Raw genomic sequence first — 16,923 nt, forward strand, 5'->3', positions numbered from 1 at the left:
AGTGGAAACAGTCTAATTTCCCATCAAGTAATGAACGAATACATAAAGTATTGTATATATGCACAGTGGAATATTATTCAGCAAGAAGAATGAAGTCCTGCTGTGTTGGTTAACCTCAGTTGTCAAATTGATGACATCTAGATACATCTGGGAGACAGGCAGCCTTTGAGAATTAGTTTAGTTGAGGTGGGAAGACTTCCACTTGGGTGGCATCATTTCCCGGGGCTGGGATCTTGGAACTATATAAAAAATTAAAAAACATATGTTGAGTACAAACATTTTTCACTTTTGCCTCTTGACTGCAAATGAAGTCTAACCAGCTAACACAAGCTTTTGCCAAAATAAACCATTTCTGCCTTAATTTGCTTCGGTTAGATATTTCACCTGGTTTCACATGTCTGGCCTATTTTCAGGCCAATGAGATAGTTCAGTGATAAAGGTGCCTGTTGCACAAATCTGGAGACCTGGATTTAATTCCTCATATTCATACAAAGAAGAAAATAAACTCCATAAAGTGAACTACACACCACACACACACACACACACACACACACACACACACACACACGCCATATATATACAGACAAACACAAATTTTAGTTGGTTTCATAGAAACTGAAAGTAGAATTGTGGTTAACGAGGCTGGAATGGTGGGAATGGGCAAGGTTGATCAATGGGTATTAGTCTCAGGTGCAAGTAAGGAGTACTGCTGTGATATTAATCAAGTTGAGGAACTATATATGACAATGGGTTCAAAACAGTAAAGTAAAATATGTTATATCTTTTTACCATAAAGATGTAATAAATATGTTTAACTTTAAATAGTTGTATTGGAACATGATAGTTTCTCATGGATTTGTAATTTTTTATGTATAAACTAAAAATAAATTTAATTTAAAAAGAATTAGAACATGAAACTATGAAATTGAATGCATGTAATCAACAGAAGTAATCAACACACCAAGAATTTGATTCTTTGAGAAAATTAATAAAAACTATGGGTCTAGCCACACTAAGAAAGAGATCACAAAATACTAATATTAGAAATGGAAGAGACCTCTCTGGCAATGAGCAAAGATTGCTGTTGTTGTTTTTATATCAATCAGGGTCAGAGAAGATGTCAGTCCTTTGTTCATCCTAGCTTGATGCCTGGCTTGATGGCCAAAGTTGTCTTTTGCCTAGGACTCACAAAAATCAAATCAAATCCAGGCAGCTCAGTGCAGGAGAAGGAAGACAGACAGAAACCTGTGGACCACTATGCTACTAACAGACCTGCTTTCCAGCACATGGCACAAGTCATAGACACCTGCTTGACGCCATGCCATGAAGCACAAATGGAAGATGTTGCCCAGGGGCCCACCAGTCACCTGACCAGCCTGGATGCACAGTCACAAAGCTATCCAGGGGTCATGCATAGCTGGCCTCACCCTTCACTAACTACCCCAATCTGGAGAGTGGACCCCATCTCTCACTAGCAGCAGCTCTTGGGAGAATGGAAGAATGGGTCCTGCACCTCACTCAGGAAGCACAGTGGAGATGGTCTTGTTGGTGGGCTGTGGGTGAGCCAGCCTTGAGGGCATGAATGTGAGTGACCTAACCATGCCATTCATCTGCCATGGGATGGCACAAGTGCAGAGTTGATGCCCCCTACCTCTTGCCATCTCCGACCAGTCAAGAAAGATGTCCACAGGGTCATGAGCTCGGGAGAACTAACGCTGCTCCTCACCAGCTACAGCATTCAGGACAGTGGGTCCATCACTTCACATGAACAGCACAGCAGAGTTGACCCTGGTGGTGGTGGTGGTGGTGGGTGTGCAGGTAAACTGAAGGTGAGAGCAAGGGAAGGCAGCCCCACCAATTGTCTGCCATGAGGTGGTGTGGGTGTAAGAGGTAATTCCCCCCTCCTCACCTCTCACCAAACTGCAGCAATGGCAGATCTGGCACTAGGGTCATGAAAGCAGGAGAGCTGGCCTGCCTCTTTCTGGCTGCAGCACACAGGACAGCATGGCCTGAGGTGGCATGGGGTGGCATAGGTGCAGGGATGATGCTGTCCCCTTCCCTCTCCCACCACCTGCAGTAGCAGGTAGAGCTGACCCTGGGATCATGAGAGCAGTGGGAGAGCTAGTCCTGCCCCATCACTGGATGTAGCACTGGAGAGCAGGCCCTATACCTCACCTGAGCAATACAGTGGAGTTGTCCCTGTTGACAAAGGGTGGGCAAACCCCAAGGTTGTGAGAGCAAGAGAGCTGAACCAGCCCCCCATAGGCTGCAGTTCTTGGGAGAGTGGGCATAGAGCCTAGACTGGGCAGCACAGTGGCACTGGCTCTGGAGGTGTGGGTGTGAGTAAGCCGCTCTGAGGGCATGAGAGCAGGAGAGCTCATCCTGTCTGCTGTTGATGGTACCATTGGGTAGATGAGCCTTAACAGTACTGGAGAGCTTGCTTTGGTAAGGACATAGTACAACTTCCATGATGAGATGTTTTCTATGCCTTGTTTGTGTTTTTTTATTTGGGGTAGGTTTCAAGGGTGAGGGGTGGATATGAGGGGACAGGGAGATAACTGGGACTGGGATGCATGATGTGAAATTCACAAAGAATCAACAAAAAGTTAAAAAATAAGAAATGGAAGAGAACATTACTACAGATCCATTCAAGACTAAGGACAATAATGAAATGGCCTCACCAAATCTGGGTCCACAAATTCATATTTAAATTAAGTTGACCAATTCTGAGATACAGTTAGTAAAAATTTATACAGCTCATGGAAGATGAAACAACCTAAATAGTGTTTCATCTATTAAAGAAATAAAATAAATAATTAATAACTTTCAAAACAAAAAGTAACAAGGACAAAATGAGTTCATTGGTGAATAATATCAAATGTTAAGGAAGTAATTAAATCAATTCTTTCATAGAAATAGAAGGCTACTTTCCTAACTCAGATCTTGAAGGCAATGTTATTGTAAACCAATTGCAAAACCAAAGACATTACAGAAAAAGCAAAACTACAGCCCAACATGTCTCATGAACTTAGATATAAAACCAGATAATGTATTAACAAATAGAATTCAGCAACATACAAAAAGAGTTGTGTATCACAACCAAATGGAACTTACCCAGGTATACAAGGGTGGTTAAGTAAAATTTCTCTTACAATCAATGTAAGCTATCAATGAATCTAAAATTTATGTGGAAATGAAAAAGGCTCAGGATAGGGATTATAGTAGTAATGAAAGAGAAATTGGTCATGGAAATTTTCCAGTGGAGAAAAAATTCCAATGGGGAAGAAAACCTACCAAACAGCAATAGAGAACAGTATATCTCAAGCTTTTTCTGAAAACTAAAGAGGTAAAATATTTCTTAATTCCTTATGAGCCAAGAATCAGCAACTTCTCATAATTTTATATAGCTTTGGCATTAATTTTGAACATAAATTGGACTTTCTCAAATGAGGAGTGAGACAGAATGTGATTCTCTGTATCATCCCAGTCCTCTGTGTGATTGACCCAGTTGCCTGCTTCCTCTGGCTTTTAACGACCACCTTTCTTGGGTATATGACAATACAACATACTTGACTTGCTTTCTTGATCTACACACCCAATACAATACAGATATACTGTGGTTACTACCTTGGAGTCACTTCACAAAATTGTTCTTTAACCCTATGAATAAATTTTTTTCATAGGGTATTAGAATGCAGTTCAATTGGTAGAGTACTTGCTTAGTATGCAGAAAGCCCTAGGTGTGATCACCATCCCTGCATAGACTGACAGTGGTGGTGCATACCTGAAGTCCAAGAACTTGGATAATGGCGTAAGGAGGATCAGAAGACCGAGGTCATCTTTGGCTAATTAGAGAGGCATTAAGACAGTCACATGAAAATAATAACCAATAGAGGCCATTGACACACTATATATTTTGCAAGATGGTTTTGGCTTCAGTTTGTAGCTCCAGTTTAAATTATTTTATATTTAAGACAAAGGCCTAAAATGATTAATCTATATTACAAAGTGTGCAATATCCAATGCATAATTTGAGGCAGCAATAATATAAAGGGTTTGGAATATGAATGACTATTGTTTATGAGATTAAATTGTTACAATTTTAAAGGAAATTGTAACATGTTGGAGGAGGATCTTGTGCACTGTGTTTTCAGATGCTGATCTCAGTGCCCTGAAATCTGGTTGCTGTCCTGTCACAGTCATTGTTATGTATGTTGAACCATCTCCTGTATCCATGTGATGTAAGGAATGCTCCCCAATCATTCCTGATTGCCCAATAAAGTTGCTGACAGTCTGGGCTGGGTAGAAAAGAGAAGGTGGAGTTGAGGTTCACAGTTGTGGTCTCACGGTGACCACAAGGAGAGGAGAAGAAGAGAGACAGAGATGGCGAGAAGACAGGAGGTCACCGTGGGGTAACCAAGAGCACCTGGCCAAGAGCAGCTTGCTCTGAGGATTGATCTGATGAGGCAGAAGCAGCCCAAATGGAACACGTGCACGTGTTTGGTATTTTGAATGGGAAGTAGACAAGATGGCTTAGAGGGTTGATATCTGTCCAACTCTATCTAGTGCTTTAAGGCTTATTATAAATCCAAGAAATCTGGGACACTATAAAAAGACCAAACCTAAGAATAATAGGAATAGAAGGATAAGACTCCAAGATCCATGGCTCAGAAAACATTTTTAACAAAATCATAGAAGAAAATTTCCCCAACCTAAAGAAAGAGATGCCTATAAACATACAAGAAGCCTACAGAACTCCAAATAGATTGAACAAGAAAAGAAACTCTTCCTGTCACATAAGAAAAAAGCCTAGTCACATATAAAGTTAAACATATCAAACTTACACCTAACTTCTCAACAGAAACTGTGCAAGTCAGAGGGTCTGGACAGATGTTATGCAGACCCTAAAAGACCACCATGGCAACCTAGATTACAGCAAAAATGTCAATCAACATACATGGAGAAAACAAGATATTCCACCACAAGCCAAGTTCAAACAGTATCTAACCAAAACTCCAGCTCTACACAAGCTACTACAAGGAAAACTCCAACCCAAGGAGGTTAACAACATCCACAAAACACAGTAGATACGTGCTGGTGAGGAGGTAGAGAAAGGGGAATACTCCTCCATTGCATGTGGGAGGGATGCAAACTTGTACAACCAGTTTGGAAATCATTCTGGCACTTTCTCAGGAAATTGGGAATAATTCTACCTAAAGACCCAGCCATACCACTCCTGGGAATATACACAAAAGATGCTCCAACATACAATAAGGACATTTTCTAAACTATGTTCATAGCAGCTTTATTCATAATAGCCAGAATCTGGAAACAGCCTACATGTTCCTCTACTGAATAATGGATAAAGAAACTGTGGTACATTTACACAATGGAATATTACTCAGCTATTAAGAACAAGGAAATCTCGACATCTGCAGGCAAATGGATGGAAACAGAAAATATCATCCTGAGTGAGGTAACCCAAACCCAGAAAGACTGGCATCATATATACTCACTTATAAGTGAATATTAGCTACATAATACAGGATAACCACACTACAATACACAGACCTAAAGAAGCTAAGTTATAAGGAGGACACCAGGGAGGATGCTTAATTCTCATTCAGAAGGGCAAATAGAACAGACACTAGAAAGTGCTTGAAGAGATGGAACAGGACAGAAGCCTACCATAGAGGTCCTCAGAAAGACTCCGCCCAGCAAGTGATAGAAGCAGATGCTGAGACTCACAGCCAAACTTTGGGGTGGAATGCAGGGTATCTTATAGAAGAGTTGGGGGTAGAATGACCTGGAGGGGACAGGAGCTCCACAAGGAGACAAATGGAACCACTAAATCTGGGTGGTGGTGGTACTGCTGCAGAGACTGATGCTCCAACCAAGGACTATGCATGGTGAGGACCTAGACCCTCTGCTCAGATGGAGTAGATAGGTAGCACAGTCTCCTTGTGGGTCCCATAATACAGGGGAGCAGGGGCTACCTCTGACATGGACTCTAGTGCCCACTTGTTGATCACTTCCTCCTGGCATGGTGGCCTTGCCAAGCCACAGAGGAAGAGGATGCAGGCAGTCTAGATGAGAACTGATGGGCTGGGGTTAGATGATAGGGGAAGAGGGCTCCCCTTTCTGAGGACTAGGGGAAGAGAGAATAAGGGAATGAGGGTAGCACCAGTAGGAGATGAGGGAGGTGGGTACAATTGGGGTATAAAATTAATAAATAAAAAAGAAATAGAAATAAGAAAAATAAAATAAATAAGGTTCAAAAAAGTATAAATGAATGGTGGAGACATGGCTCAGATGATAGAGCACTTGGCTGATACAGTAAAAAGCTCTAGGTTCAATCTCCAGTACTGCAAAAAGGAGGGCAGAAGATCACAAGATGACAGAATAGAGACCGACAGGACTTTCCTATATCCCCACAAATTTGTAGGGAATACCCAATACATGAATGCAGACAGAGGTTTGAGACTAGAAAAGTAAGAGAGAGTCACAGTAAATAGTAGACTGGAAGAAAATAGACTAAGATCCAGAACTATTAAAGGTTCGCTTTACAAAAGAAACAAAAGTCCAACTTAGAACACTGAATGGAGCAGAAGGAAGAAAACATTTGGCAGCTTCAAATAGAAGAAAGGAGGACAGTGTTAAGAAGCAAATTCTGAAAGAACAGTGCTTTATTTGGGAGATCTGTGTAGCACCTGGGATGCTTGGACGTGACCTGTGACCTGTCTCTCTTGGTCCTAAGCTGGACTAAAGGAAGGAACTCTTCCCAAGAAAAACTCTATCACTAAATTGTTCTTCTAAAAAGAGCAGAAATTGAACATTACTGTATCTCCAAACCCAGCCTTTCCCCCTTTACCAACCAGGTGAGTTATATCACTAACAACTACACTAACGTGAGACCTGGAGTAGGCAAAACTAACACAGACTTGTGAACACCAACAAGTTAGATTTGAATTATTGATGGGGAAACACCCAGGGTTCTGGTAAAATAAGAGCAGCCACTTTCAAATCTAAATATTAGTGCAGACAGCTCTCTCCACTTCTGCCTTAGAACATTGGACACTGGAAACATGTGTGGAAACTGTGAACATCCAGTGCACCAGAGAAAATGCTGTGGGGCATTTTCTTTAATTAGTGATTTATGCAGGTGGGCCTAGGCCATTGTGGATGGTGCCATTCCTAGTCAGGGGAGTGTAAGAAAGTAGGTTGAGCAAACCAAGGGAAGCAAGTTAATAAACAGAACTCCATAGCCTTTGTATCAATTCCATCCTTGAGGTCCTGTCCCAACTTCCTCAATGAGAGACTACAAGATGTAAGATGAAATAACCCTTTTCTTTCCTATGTTGCCTTTGGTCATGTTGTCTTATCACAGCAATAGAAAATGATTAAGGCAGAAATTGGAAACAGGAGTGAGTTACTACTTTTGGGAAGATCATGTAAGGACATTGAAACTTTGATCTAGAGAAGCCATTGAGTGTCCAATGTTTAATTAGATGTTGTGGGAACTGAACTTAGAAGACAGTGCTGAGCACAAAACAGGCAATGGAGACCTGTCTTTAGAAATTCCAGGGCAAAGTTCGAAAGTCCCTTAAAGTCTGTCTTGGCCATTTCATTACACACATACACATGCAGGCATGCATGCATGCATGCACGCATGAACGCGCGCGCGCGCGCACACACACACACACACGCATGCACAGGCACACATACACACACACACACACACACACAAGCAGCATGCACATTTATATATGGAGAAAATTGTACATATATATTTATATATTGAAAAAGATATATAAGATACCTACACATACACGTGACACCTCCAAGACGTAGTAAAAATGTTAAAAATATGAAAAAATACCAAAATATATAAGAGAAAAAAAATCAGTTCACCTGCAAAGACAAACACAATAGGATAACATCATTTTATATCACCAGGAAAAAGCCAGAAATGTATGAAATAAAGTATTTCAAGTTGTGAAGCTGACAACAAAGATTACTACATCCAACAGAGATACTTTAAAATTGACAGAGAAATAAAGACATCTCAGGTCAAGAGCAAATTAAAGTAATTGATAGCCACTAAGCCAGTTGTACAGACAATACTTAAAAGACTATACTATACACAGAGCACAAAAATACTGAATTCATGAGAAAAATAGATTGACAAATGAGAGCTAAGGAAGAATTCATTAGCGTAACATGTGAAAATAGAAAACTCAAATATTAATAGAGTAGAAATAAATGAGCAAATAGTAATTCAAAGAACAGTACAACAGCCAATAAAATTGCAGAAATTGATAAACATCTGTCTTAGTTACTGTTTTTCATTGCTGTGATAAGACCAAGGCAACTTATAAAAAGTTTTTTGACTCATAGTTGCAGAAGGTACCAATTTCCGTCTTATTTATTAATTTATTATTTTATTTTTTGCTGCTGTGGTAAGGCATCACAACCAGGGAGAGTTCTAAAATGAAGTGTTAATTTGGGATGAGTTCATGACTGATTCGGAGGGGAGCATGGCAACAGGCAGACAGGTATGGCTGTGGATAAGAAGCTCAGAGTATACATCTTGATCCATAAGCAAAGAGCTAACTGGTATTGTTCAGATCCTGCCCCCAGTGACATATCTGCTCTAACAAGATAACACCTCCTAATCTTTCCCATACAGTCCCAATAATTGGAGGCCAAGTAATTAAATATATGACCCTATCGGGCCATTTTCATTCAATCCACCCATACATCTCTCTATAATAATATTAAATGTAAATGGTCCCAACTTATTTAAAAGATGCAACCGACTAAATTAAAGAAGAGCTAGAACTGACTATTGTGTTCAAGAATCACACCTCATAGACAAAAACACCCACAGAATGAGAGTCAAGAGAAGAAAGTCACTCGGTCGAACAAATGGAAGCCAAACCAAAAATGATGTAAAGAAAAATGAGAACAAAAAGGGAAAAAATATAATGTGTGTGCATGTGTGCATGTATGTTTGTGTGTTTGGGGCTTTCAATTTCATAAAATATACACTAATTGACATAACAATTCTTATAGTAGTTGTGATGAGTTTCGGTTCCCATTTTCATGTTTTGATAGGTCCCACAAAACTAAAATTTGGGAGATGCTGTGAAACCAATGCTAAAAGGGAAATATGAACTAACAGATTAAAAATAAATTTCTCATCTATAGTCTAACTTTTTAGATTACACAAATAGCTAAAAAGAAAAAAAGAGAAACAACAAAAAACTAGAATAACGAAAAAAATAAAGATTGTAACAGAAGATTAAAAAATTAGAGGCTGGGGCTAAAAAGTTGGATCAGCACTTAAGAACATTTGTTGAACTCTCCCATCTTCAGTTCCCAGCAACCACATGGCAGCTCATGGCTGTCTATAAGTATAGTCCCAGAGAATGAGATGCCTTCATCTGGTCTCTGCAAATACCAGGCATACACATGGTACACACACACACACACACACACACACACACACACACACACACACACAGACACACACACACACTAACTCATACATGTAAAATTAAATTTATAAAATTAAAAGCTCTCAAAAAATTAAAGGCTCTCAAAGAAATCAAGAGTTAGTTCTTTAAAACAGTTAACAAAATTACCAAGTGTTTAGTGGTACTAATAAAAAAAGAGAACAGACATAGTAGTTAAAAATAAAAAATGAAAGAAAAGACATGATAATTGATTTCATAAAAATTAAATAGATAATATAAGATTATAAATAACTTTGTATCAACTCCTTGATACCTAAATATACCTAGAACCAAACGTTCTCCTAAGAGTGGTTCATGAAGAAAGAATGTGGCAGATCACTCTGGTAATTACAGCAGAGAATGCATTAGCAATTCAAACACTCCTGTTAAGGAAAAGAAGACAGAACCAGTCATGAATTCCACCAAACATTTAAATATAATTAACATGGATTCCGCTCAAACTCTGAACAAAAATGAAGAAGAGCAAACATTTTCAAACTCATTTTATGAAGTAAGAATCATAAAGCCAGACAAAACCACTGGTGAGTTGCTTATGTTCCAATGGATAGTTCCAAACCCATTGCCACATGGGTGGCTCTGCTTATACATAGTGGATCAAGATAGAATTCTAAACAACAACAACAATGCTAGCATATGGAATCCAACAACATATTAAAAGGATTATATACTAGAGCCAAATGGAAACTGTTAGTGTGTGAAAGTGAATTATAAAAAAAGACATCATAGATGCTATTACAAATAAAATGTAGTGAAGATATCACAAAGAAACCATTCTGGTTGAAAAAATACAAGTTTCAAAATTGTAGCACATGTCCAACCCCCAAAGTACATCTTGAAATTATATATTCTCTGTTTCTGAAACTTCAGATCCAACCAACCACAAATCAGAAACATTTGAAAAAACGTGTTTGTATTTAACATGAACAGAATTTTACTCATATTATCCCTCAAACATTACAATATGCTAACCATTTACATAGTATTTCTAGCATATTTGGTGCTATTAATAATCTAGAAAAAGATCTCCTTTTGGTGCAATCAGCTAGGACCCCTACTCTCCACAAGCACGTTACTACAATGGTTGTGCTTGCTTTCTGCCAATCCATCCACCACTGCTCCTCTGAGGAACATGACTCCTGACAGGTACCACGAGTCTTATTAGAATAGAACCAAGGAGCCCTGAAGTGAGAGCAAAAGACACAAGTCAGAACATGGCTAGTGATCAGACCTGAGCTAAGAAAGCAGGTCCTCATTTCTGTCTGCTTGAGCGCCACCATGTGGTTTAAAGAGGCATGGAGGACTGCTCCTGGGGAAGAGGCTGTGGTTCCAGGAAGCCATCTAGTGGAAAGGAAACTGGTTGTTTGTTCTTGTTGTCCAGTGTGTTTCAGTTCTTTACGCGATGGCCATTCTGTTCAGAAAGTCTTTTCCTGTGCCAACGAGTTCAGGACTATCCCTCACTTTCTCTTCTATCAGGTTCAGTGTATATGGCCTTATGTTGAGGTCTTTGACCCAGAAAAGCCATGGGTGCCAGGATGAGCAACAAGGGAGGAAGAAGAAAAAGAAAAAGTGTGAAGGGCAGATTACTGGACGACAGAAATAATGACTGCCTTCAAAATAAAATGCCACCTTAGGAGTCAAACAGCTCTTGTGGCTTCCTTGGGACATGACGCAAAGTACAACAGTGTCGAGCATAACTCGGGCCAAGGAACAGAGCAGGAAGACTTGACTTGCTTCTTCTTCCCTCTGTATTTCCCTGATATTCTCTTCCCTTCCCTTTCCTTCCTTGCCCAGGCCCTCCCTTCTCTCCCTCATTCATAGTGATCCATCCGTCCGTCCATCCTTCCTTCCTCCCATAGTTAGTCCTTCATTGGACACTCACTCACCACTGGAGCCAGGAGCGTGCCTGCCTTAGTTAGGATTTCTTTTGCTGTGAAGGGACACCTGGACCATGGCAACGCTTGTAAAGGAAAACATTTGATTGGGGCTGGCTTACAGTACAGAGGTTTAGTCCATTATCACCATGGTGGGAACCATGGCAGCATCCAGGCAGACATGGTGCTGGAGGAGAGTTCTATATCTTGCTACAAAGGCAGCAGAAAGGAGAGTGTGTGCCACACTGGGTGTAGTTTGAGCATAGAAGGCCTCAAATCCCACCTCCACAGTGACACACGTCCTTCAGCAAAGCCACGCCTACCCCAACAAGGCCACACTTCCTAATAGTTCCACACCCCCCCCCCCCCCCCGTGAGCCATTTGATTTTTAAACCACCACAATGCCTGTATCTGAAACAAGGGTGAACGCATCCCCTGGGGAAACCGAGCAGCAGTTGAGTAGGAGGGTATCAGAAAGGACTTCAATGTTTGAGTCAAGTTGGACTTCACTTGGGATGGGATGCTGTTAAGGAGAAGGGAGATCCTATGACTGAGTATCTTAGAAAAATTTAAATACGTATTCAATTTTTATGTACATGATGTGCATATGTCTTGCCTTCAAGTACATATGAAAGCCTGGTACCCTCAGAAGCCAGAGGAGGGTGTCAGATCCTCTGGAACTGGAGTTACAAGCAGTTGTGAGCAGCTACGTGGGTGCTGGGGACCAAACCTGGATCCCCTATAAGAATAGCAAATGCCTTTAACTGCTTAGCCACCTCTCAAGCCCTTCATGGTTACTTTTACTTAGCAGGAAGGAAGAAGACCTGCAGGCTAGAGCTGCCAACGAGAAAAAAACAGTAGTCACTAATACTGGCTGTGCGAAGGGGATGTTTGTAATTTTGTGGTTTTGTTATGTGTTGGTTTAACATAAGCACTCTTTGTGATTGCTTGGTTTCATCAGGAAAACATGTCTGATTTAAGCTATAACAATGGCTCTATGTGTCAGACCAGTTGCCAAGGATGCTTTCCTCTTTCTTTGGCCTCTGTTGGAAAGATAAGGTTAGAATACAGGACAGTAATCCATGATGTCCACACATATATACGTACTCCTAACTATAGCCCACTCAGTCCATAAACTGTTACTTGACTCCAGGGCTATAGATTATACTCTGGACGCTCGGCTTGTATTATGGCTGGGCCCTTGTGTAAAAGCCAAACATTACAAAAGTTTAAAAATGTACATCAATTTTACAGAGGTTCCTGTACAGCCAGAAAAAAAAATGTCTAAATACAGAAACATTCAGATACACAAACACAGCAGAGTGTGAAAGTATGGATGTTTTACAGGTCTATAGACTCTGGCACTTATGTAATACCACAAGAATAGTCAGTGTTTACTAACTTCCAAAAGTACAGAAATAAAGAAGGAGCTGCATCCTCTACTGAATTAAGTCAACCGTCTTACGAAAACAAACAAACAAACAAACAAAAAAACCAGGCCTCCATATGAAGACTTACTTACTTCTTGTTTTTGAGGTGACTCTCAAAGAAAAATTTGGTGTCATGTTGAAACAGCTGTAGAAAGATCATAGCCAATTAAAATCTTCTCTAGTGACATCATACAAACTAGGGATAAGTTCGCCTCTTAACTCTGCAATGGGAAGAAAAGAAGTAAGGAGATGTTTGTCCTGGAAGCAATGCAGTTTTAGATGGCATATCGCCATGAGACCAATACTGTATCAGGATGGCACCTGTGCATCTTGGTACCAGTTTGGTTGGAGGCCAATTATCACTAGTTGAGGAGTTGTGTACGTGTGTGTGTGAGTGGAGGGGGCATTAGAAACAATGGATTCGCCTTTCTGCTGGATTCCTGCTGCTTGCTGCCGAAATGGGCAAGTTCATGAAAGCCGGGAAAGTGGTGCTGGTCCTGGCTGGACGCTACTCCGGACGCAAAGCCGTCATCGTGAAGAACATCGATGATGGCACCTCAGACCACCCTTACAGCCATGCCCTGGTGGCTGGAATTGACCGCTATCCCTGAAAAGTGACAGCTGCCATGGGCAAGAAGAAAATCTCCAAGAGGTCAAAGATCAAGTGCTTTGTGAAAGTTTATAACTACAATCACCTCATGCCCACCAGGTACTCTGTGGATATCCCCTTGGACAAGACTGTTGTCAACAAGGATGCCTTTAGAGACCCAGCCCTGAAATGCAAGGCCCAACAGGAGTCCAAGGTCAAGTTTGAGGAACGATACAAGACAGGGAAGAACAAATGGTTTTTCCAGAAGCTTTGCTTTTAGGTATATTTTCATTTCCATCACTAAAAATAAAATTAAAAAAAAAAACAACAATGGATTCTGGGTGAGGAAAAGTGAACAGATTGGTTTTCAGAGCATAAACACAAGACTGAAGAAGTCTGGATAAGACTTTTTTTCAGTGCTACTTGAGTAACAACAGTCTAAGGGACACTACCTGGGGAGTCCTTCCAAGCTCCCCAAGTATCAATGGCTCCTCGAGGACAGAAGTGACCTGGTGTTTGCCTCTTCCACCAAACTGACTATTTTATCTTGGGGACAAATGCCACTCAGGACACTAGCTGCCTACGCATAGCTGTTAGAGGCTGGAAGAACATTTGACACACAACAACACAATTATGGTTTCAAAACCAAAGAAAGCCTAAGGAACCTTCATCCTAGGAAAACAAAATGGAAGCAGTGTTGAAGAGAGTCAACAGTTCTGCACCTGAGTTCTGAGTGAATTTCCCCCAAGTCATGAGTCAGATGCACCACCAACATGCAGAGAGACCTGAGGGGTCTCATATGTGCACTCTGTTATTGAGGGCAGTGCAATGAGAGCTTCCACTCACTCTTGGGAAACTCCCTTAGTGTAAATTAGTTTTACACAGTGTCAGCAGAAGGCCATGTGTAGTTTTGAACAAATTTGCAACAAAGGAAACCATGGGAAACTGGGGCAACATGGTTAGAAACTGTTTTGTCTTTTTAGCTTTTACAAGTGGAACAGCTATGAGCATTTGTGTGGAAGTGACAATAAAATGCATATCTTCATTTCTCTTAGGAAGAGAATGACTGATTGTGTGGTTGGTATAGGGTTAATTTTTAAGACATGGCCACACATTCTCCATGATTGGACCATCTGACACCCTGTCAGCCTTGTAAGGACATGCTCTTCCTGGGATGTTATTATTGTTTTAACTGACATGGACATAATGTGCACCTTGTCGTATGCATACCTTAAAATCCATGCATCTTTCTTCTTTGGTAACATGGCTTTCAAAAGAAATTGCCCACTTAAAAAAATAGATTCGTAGCTTTCTTATATTTGAGCAATAAACATTCTGGAAATATTCTAAAAGCAATTCCTTTATCAAGTATGTGCATCGAAAGTATTCTCTCATGCTCTTTCCCATCCATCCCAGCTCATCCAGTCACATCAGGTCTGTGCGTGTCCTCTTCACCTATGGCCTTGGAAGGCAGTCTCGCTAGGGAGAAGTGACAAAAAAGCTGGTATCAGAGTCTATATCGGAGACAGCCTCCACCCTCCCTTCTGAGAGGACCCACATGAAGCCTGATCTGCCCATTGGCTATATCTGTGCAGGGGGCCTAGGTCTAGTACATGCATGGTCCTTGGTTGGTGCTTCAGTCTCAGCAAGCCCTTCTGTTCTCTGGATAGTTGGCTCTGTTGGTCTTCTCTGGATGTTCCTGTCACCTTCAGGTCCTTTTCTCCTTCCCCCTACTTTTCCATAAGACTTCCTACACATCAGTCAATGTTTGGCTTTGAGTCTCAGCATCTGTTTCAAAGCACTGCTGGGTGGAACCTCTCAGAGGACAACTCTGCTAGGCTCCTTTCTGCAAGCATAGCAGACTATCATTAATAGTGTCAGGGGTTGGTTCTTTCCCATGGGGTGGGTCTTGTGTTGAGCCAGGCATTGGTTGGACATTCCCTCAATCTCTGCTCTATCTGCTTTATCTTTATCCCTGCACATGTTGTAGCAAGGTAAATTTTGGTCAAAGTTTTTATGGATGATTTGGTGTTCCCCTCACTCTACCAGGAGTCTTATCTAGTTAGAAGGCTGTCCTCTTCAGTTACTTTGGCCCCTGCAATGTGGAGTCTCTGCCAGAATCCCCCTCATATTCTCCCAGGAGCCTACCCTGACTTAGGTCTCCAGCTTGTCATTTGTGTTCACTTGTATGTGTATGAGTGTCATACCCCAATGTATGTCTGTGTTTCTTGCATGTATTGCTTCTATAGCCCAAATGAAGGTGTTAGTTCCTTGGGACTGGAGTTATAGAAGGTTGTAAGCAACCATGTGGGTGCTGAAAAAATGAACCTGGGTTCTATGGAAGAGCAGCCAGTGTTCTTTTTTAAATTTTTATATTTTATTAATTTATTCATATTATGTCTCAATTGTTATCCCATCCCTTGCATCCTCCCATTCCTCCCTCCCTCCCATTTTCCCCTTACTCCCCTCCCCTATGACTGTGACTGAGGGGGACCTCCTCCCCCTGTATATGCTCATAGGGTATCAAGTCTCTGCAGCCAGTGTTCTTAACCACTGAGCTACCACTCCACTAATATTGAGCATTTTGATTCACATATACATGGTGAGTTTTTAAAAATTACTTTTTTGAGATTATAATATAATTATATAATTTCCCCCATTTCTCTTCCTCCCATATACTCTTCTTTGCTTTCTTCAAGTTCTTGTCCTCTTTTTTGATTAATTGTTGTTACGTGTGTGTGTGTGTGTGTGTGTGTGTGTGTATAGATATGTTCTTGAAGATAACCTGCTTTGTCTATACAGTGTTACTTGTATGTGAGTTTCATCAGATACATATGCCGCATCATCTGACACCATCCACCGCATTGGTTCATGTTGTTGACTGATTCATATAACATTCATGAAGAAAGCTTTGACTCAAGAGCAAGGAGTGGATAGGAGGGAAGGAGGTTAGACAACCGGCGTTCATACACAGTTGTTTAAGAGGAATAGGCTTTTACCTCTCACCCACACACTAGTGAATGCAGCTTATCTTTTAACAGCAACTGGAAGAGCAAAGTTTATAATTACCACAGTGAAAAAAATGTTTAAGAATTTAAAGAGGTAAAAATGTTAGTTTTTCTGTGATTTGAACATCAGAAAATATGTACATATGACAAATTATTTCACTGCATACCATAAGAATATACTTATCATACATTCATTTCCAAAGGCATAAAAAAACCTGAAAAAAAAAAGAAGCTTGCTGTAGTAAAGTATACATGGGCAGTACAGTAAAACATGAAGAAAAGAGAATAATAAGGGCTTCATATTAGGGATGAGGAAGGAGTGAATGCAGGTATTAGACATGCTATATGAAAGAGGATATAAAATAATTATTTTTCTAGTCCTAATTCTATTCCATGGAAGAGTGGCTGTTTACTGGGTTACTCTTCATGGCTTGCTCAGCAATATGGCACCACCAGAACCCAGCTATCATGCTACAGCAAGCCCAG

The 16,923-nt window shown here is 40.7% G+C and overlaps 1 protein-coding gene and 1 pseudogene across 2 annotated transcripts in view; both read left to right on the forward strand.

Annotated features, from left to right (window-relative positions):
• Positions 1-16,923, forward strand: part of LOC311602456 (doublesex- and mab-3-related transcription factor C1) — a 72,192-nt gene that overhangs the window by 11,377 nt on the left and 43,892 nt on the right. The gene's annotated exons all lie outside the window — the stretch shown is intronic.
• Positions 13,271-13,743, forward strand: LOC311601611 (large ribosomal subunit protein eL27-like; annotated as a pseudogene). The gene has a single exon. The product of its transcript is annotated as a large ribosomal subunit protein eL27-like (transcript).

Source organism: Acomys minous (assembly GCF_964271855.1).
Source record: "Acomys minous genome assembly, chromosome: 7".
In the NCBI taxonomy this organism is placed as follows: Eukaryota; Metazoa; Chordata; class Mammalia; order Rodentia; family Muridae; genus Acomys; species Acomys minous.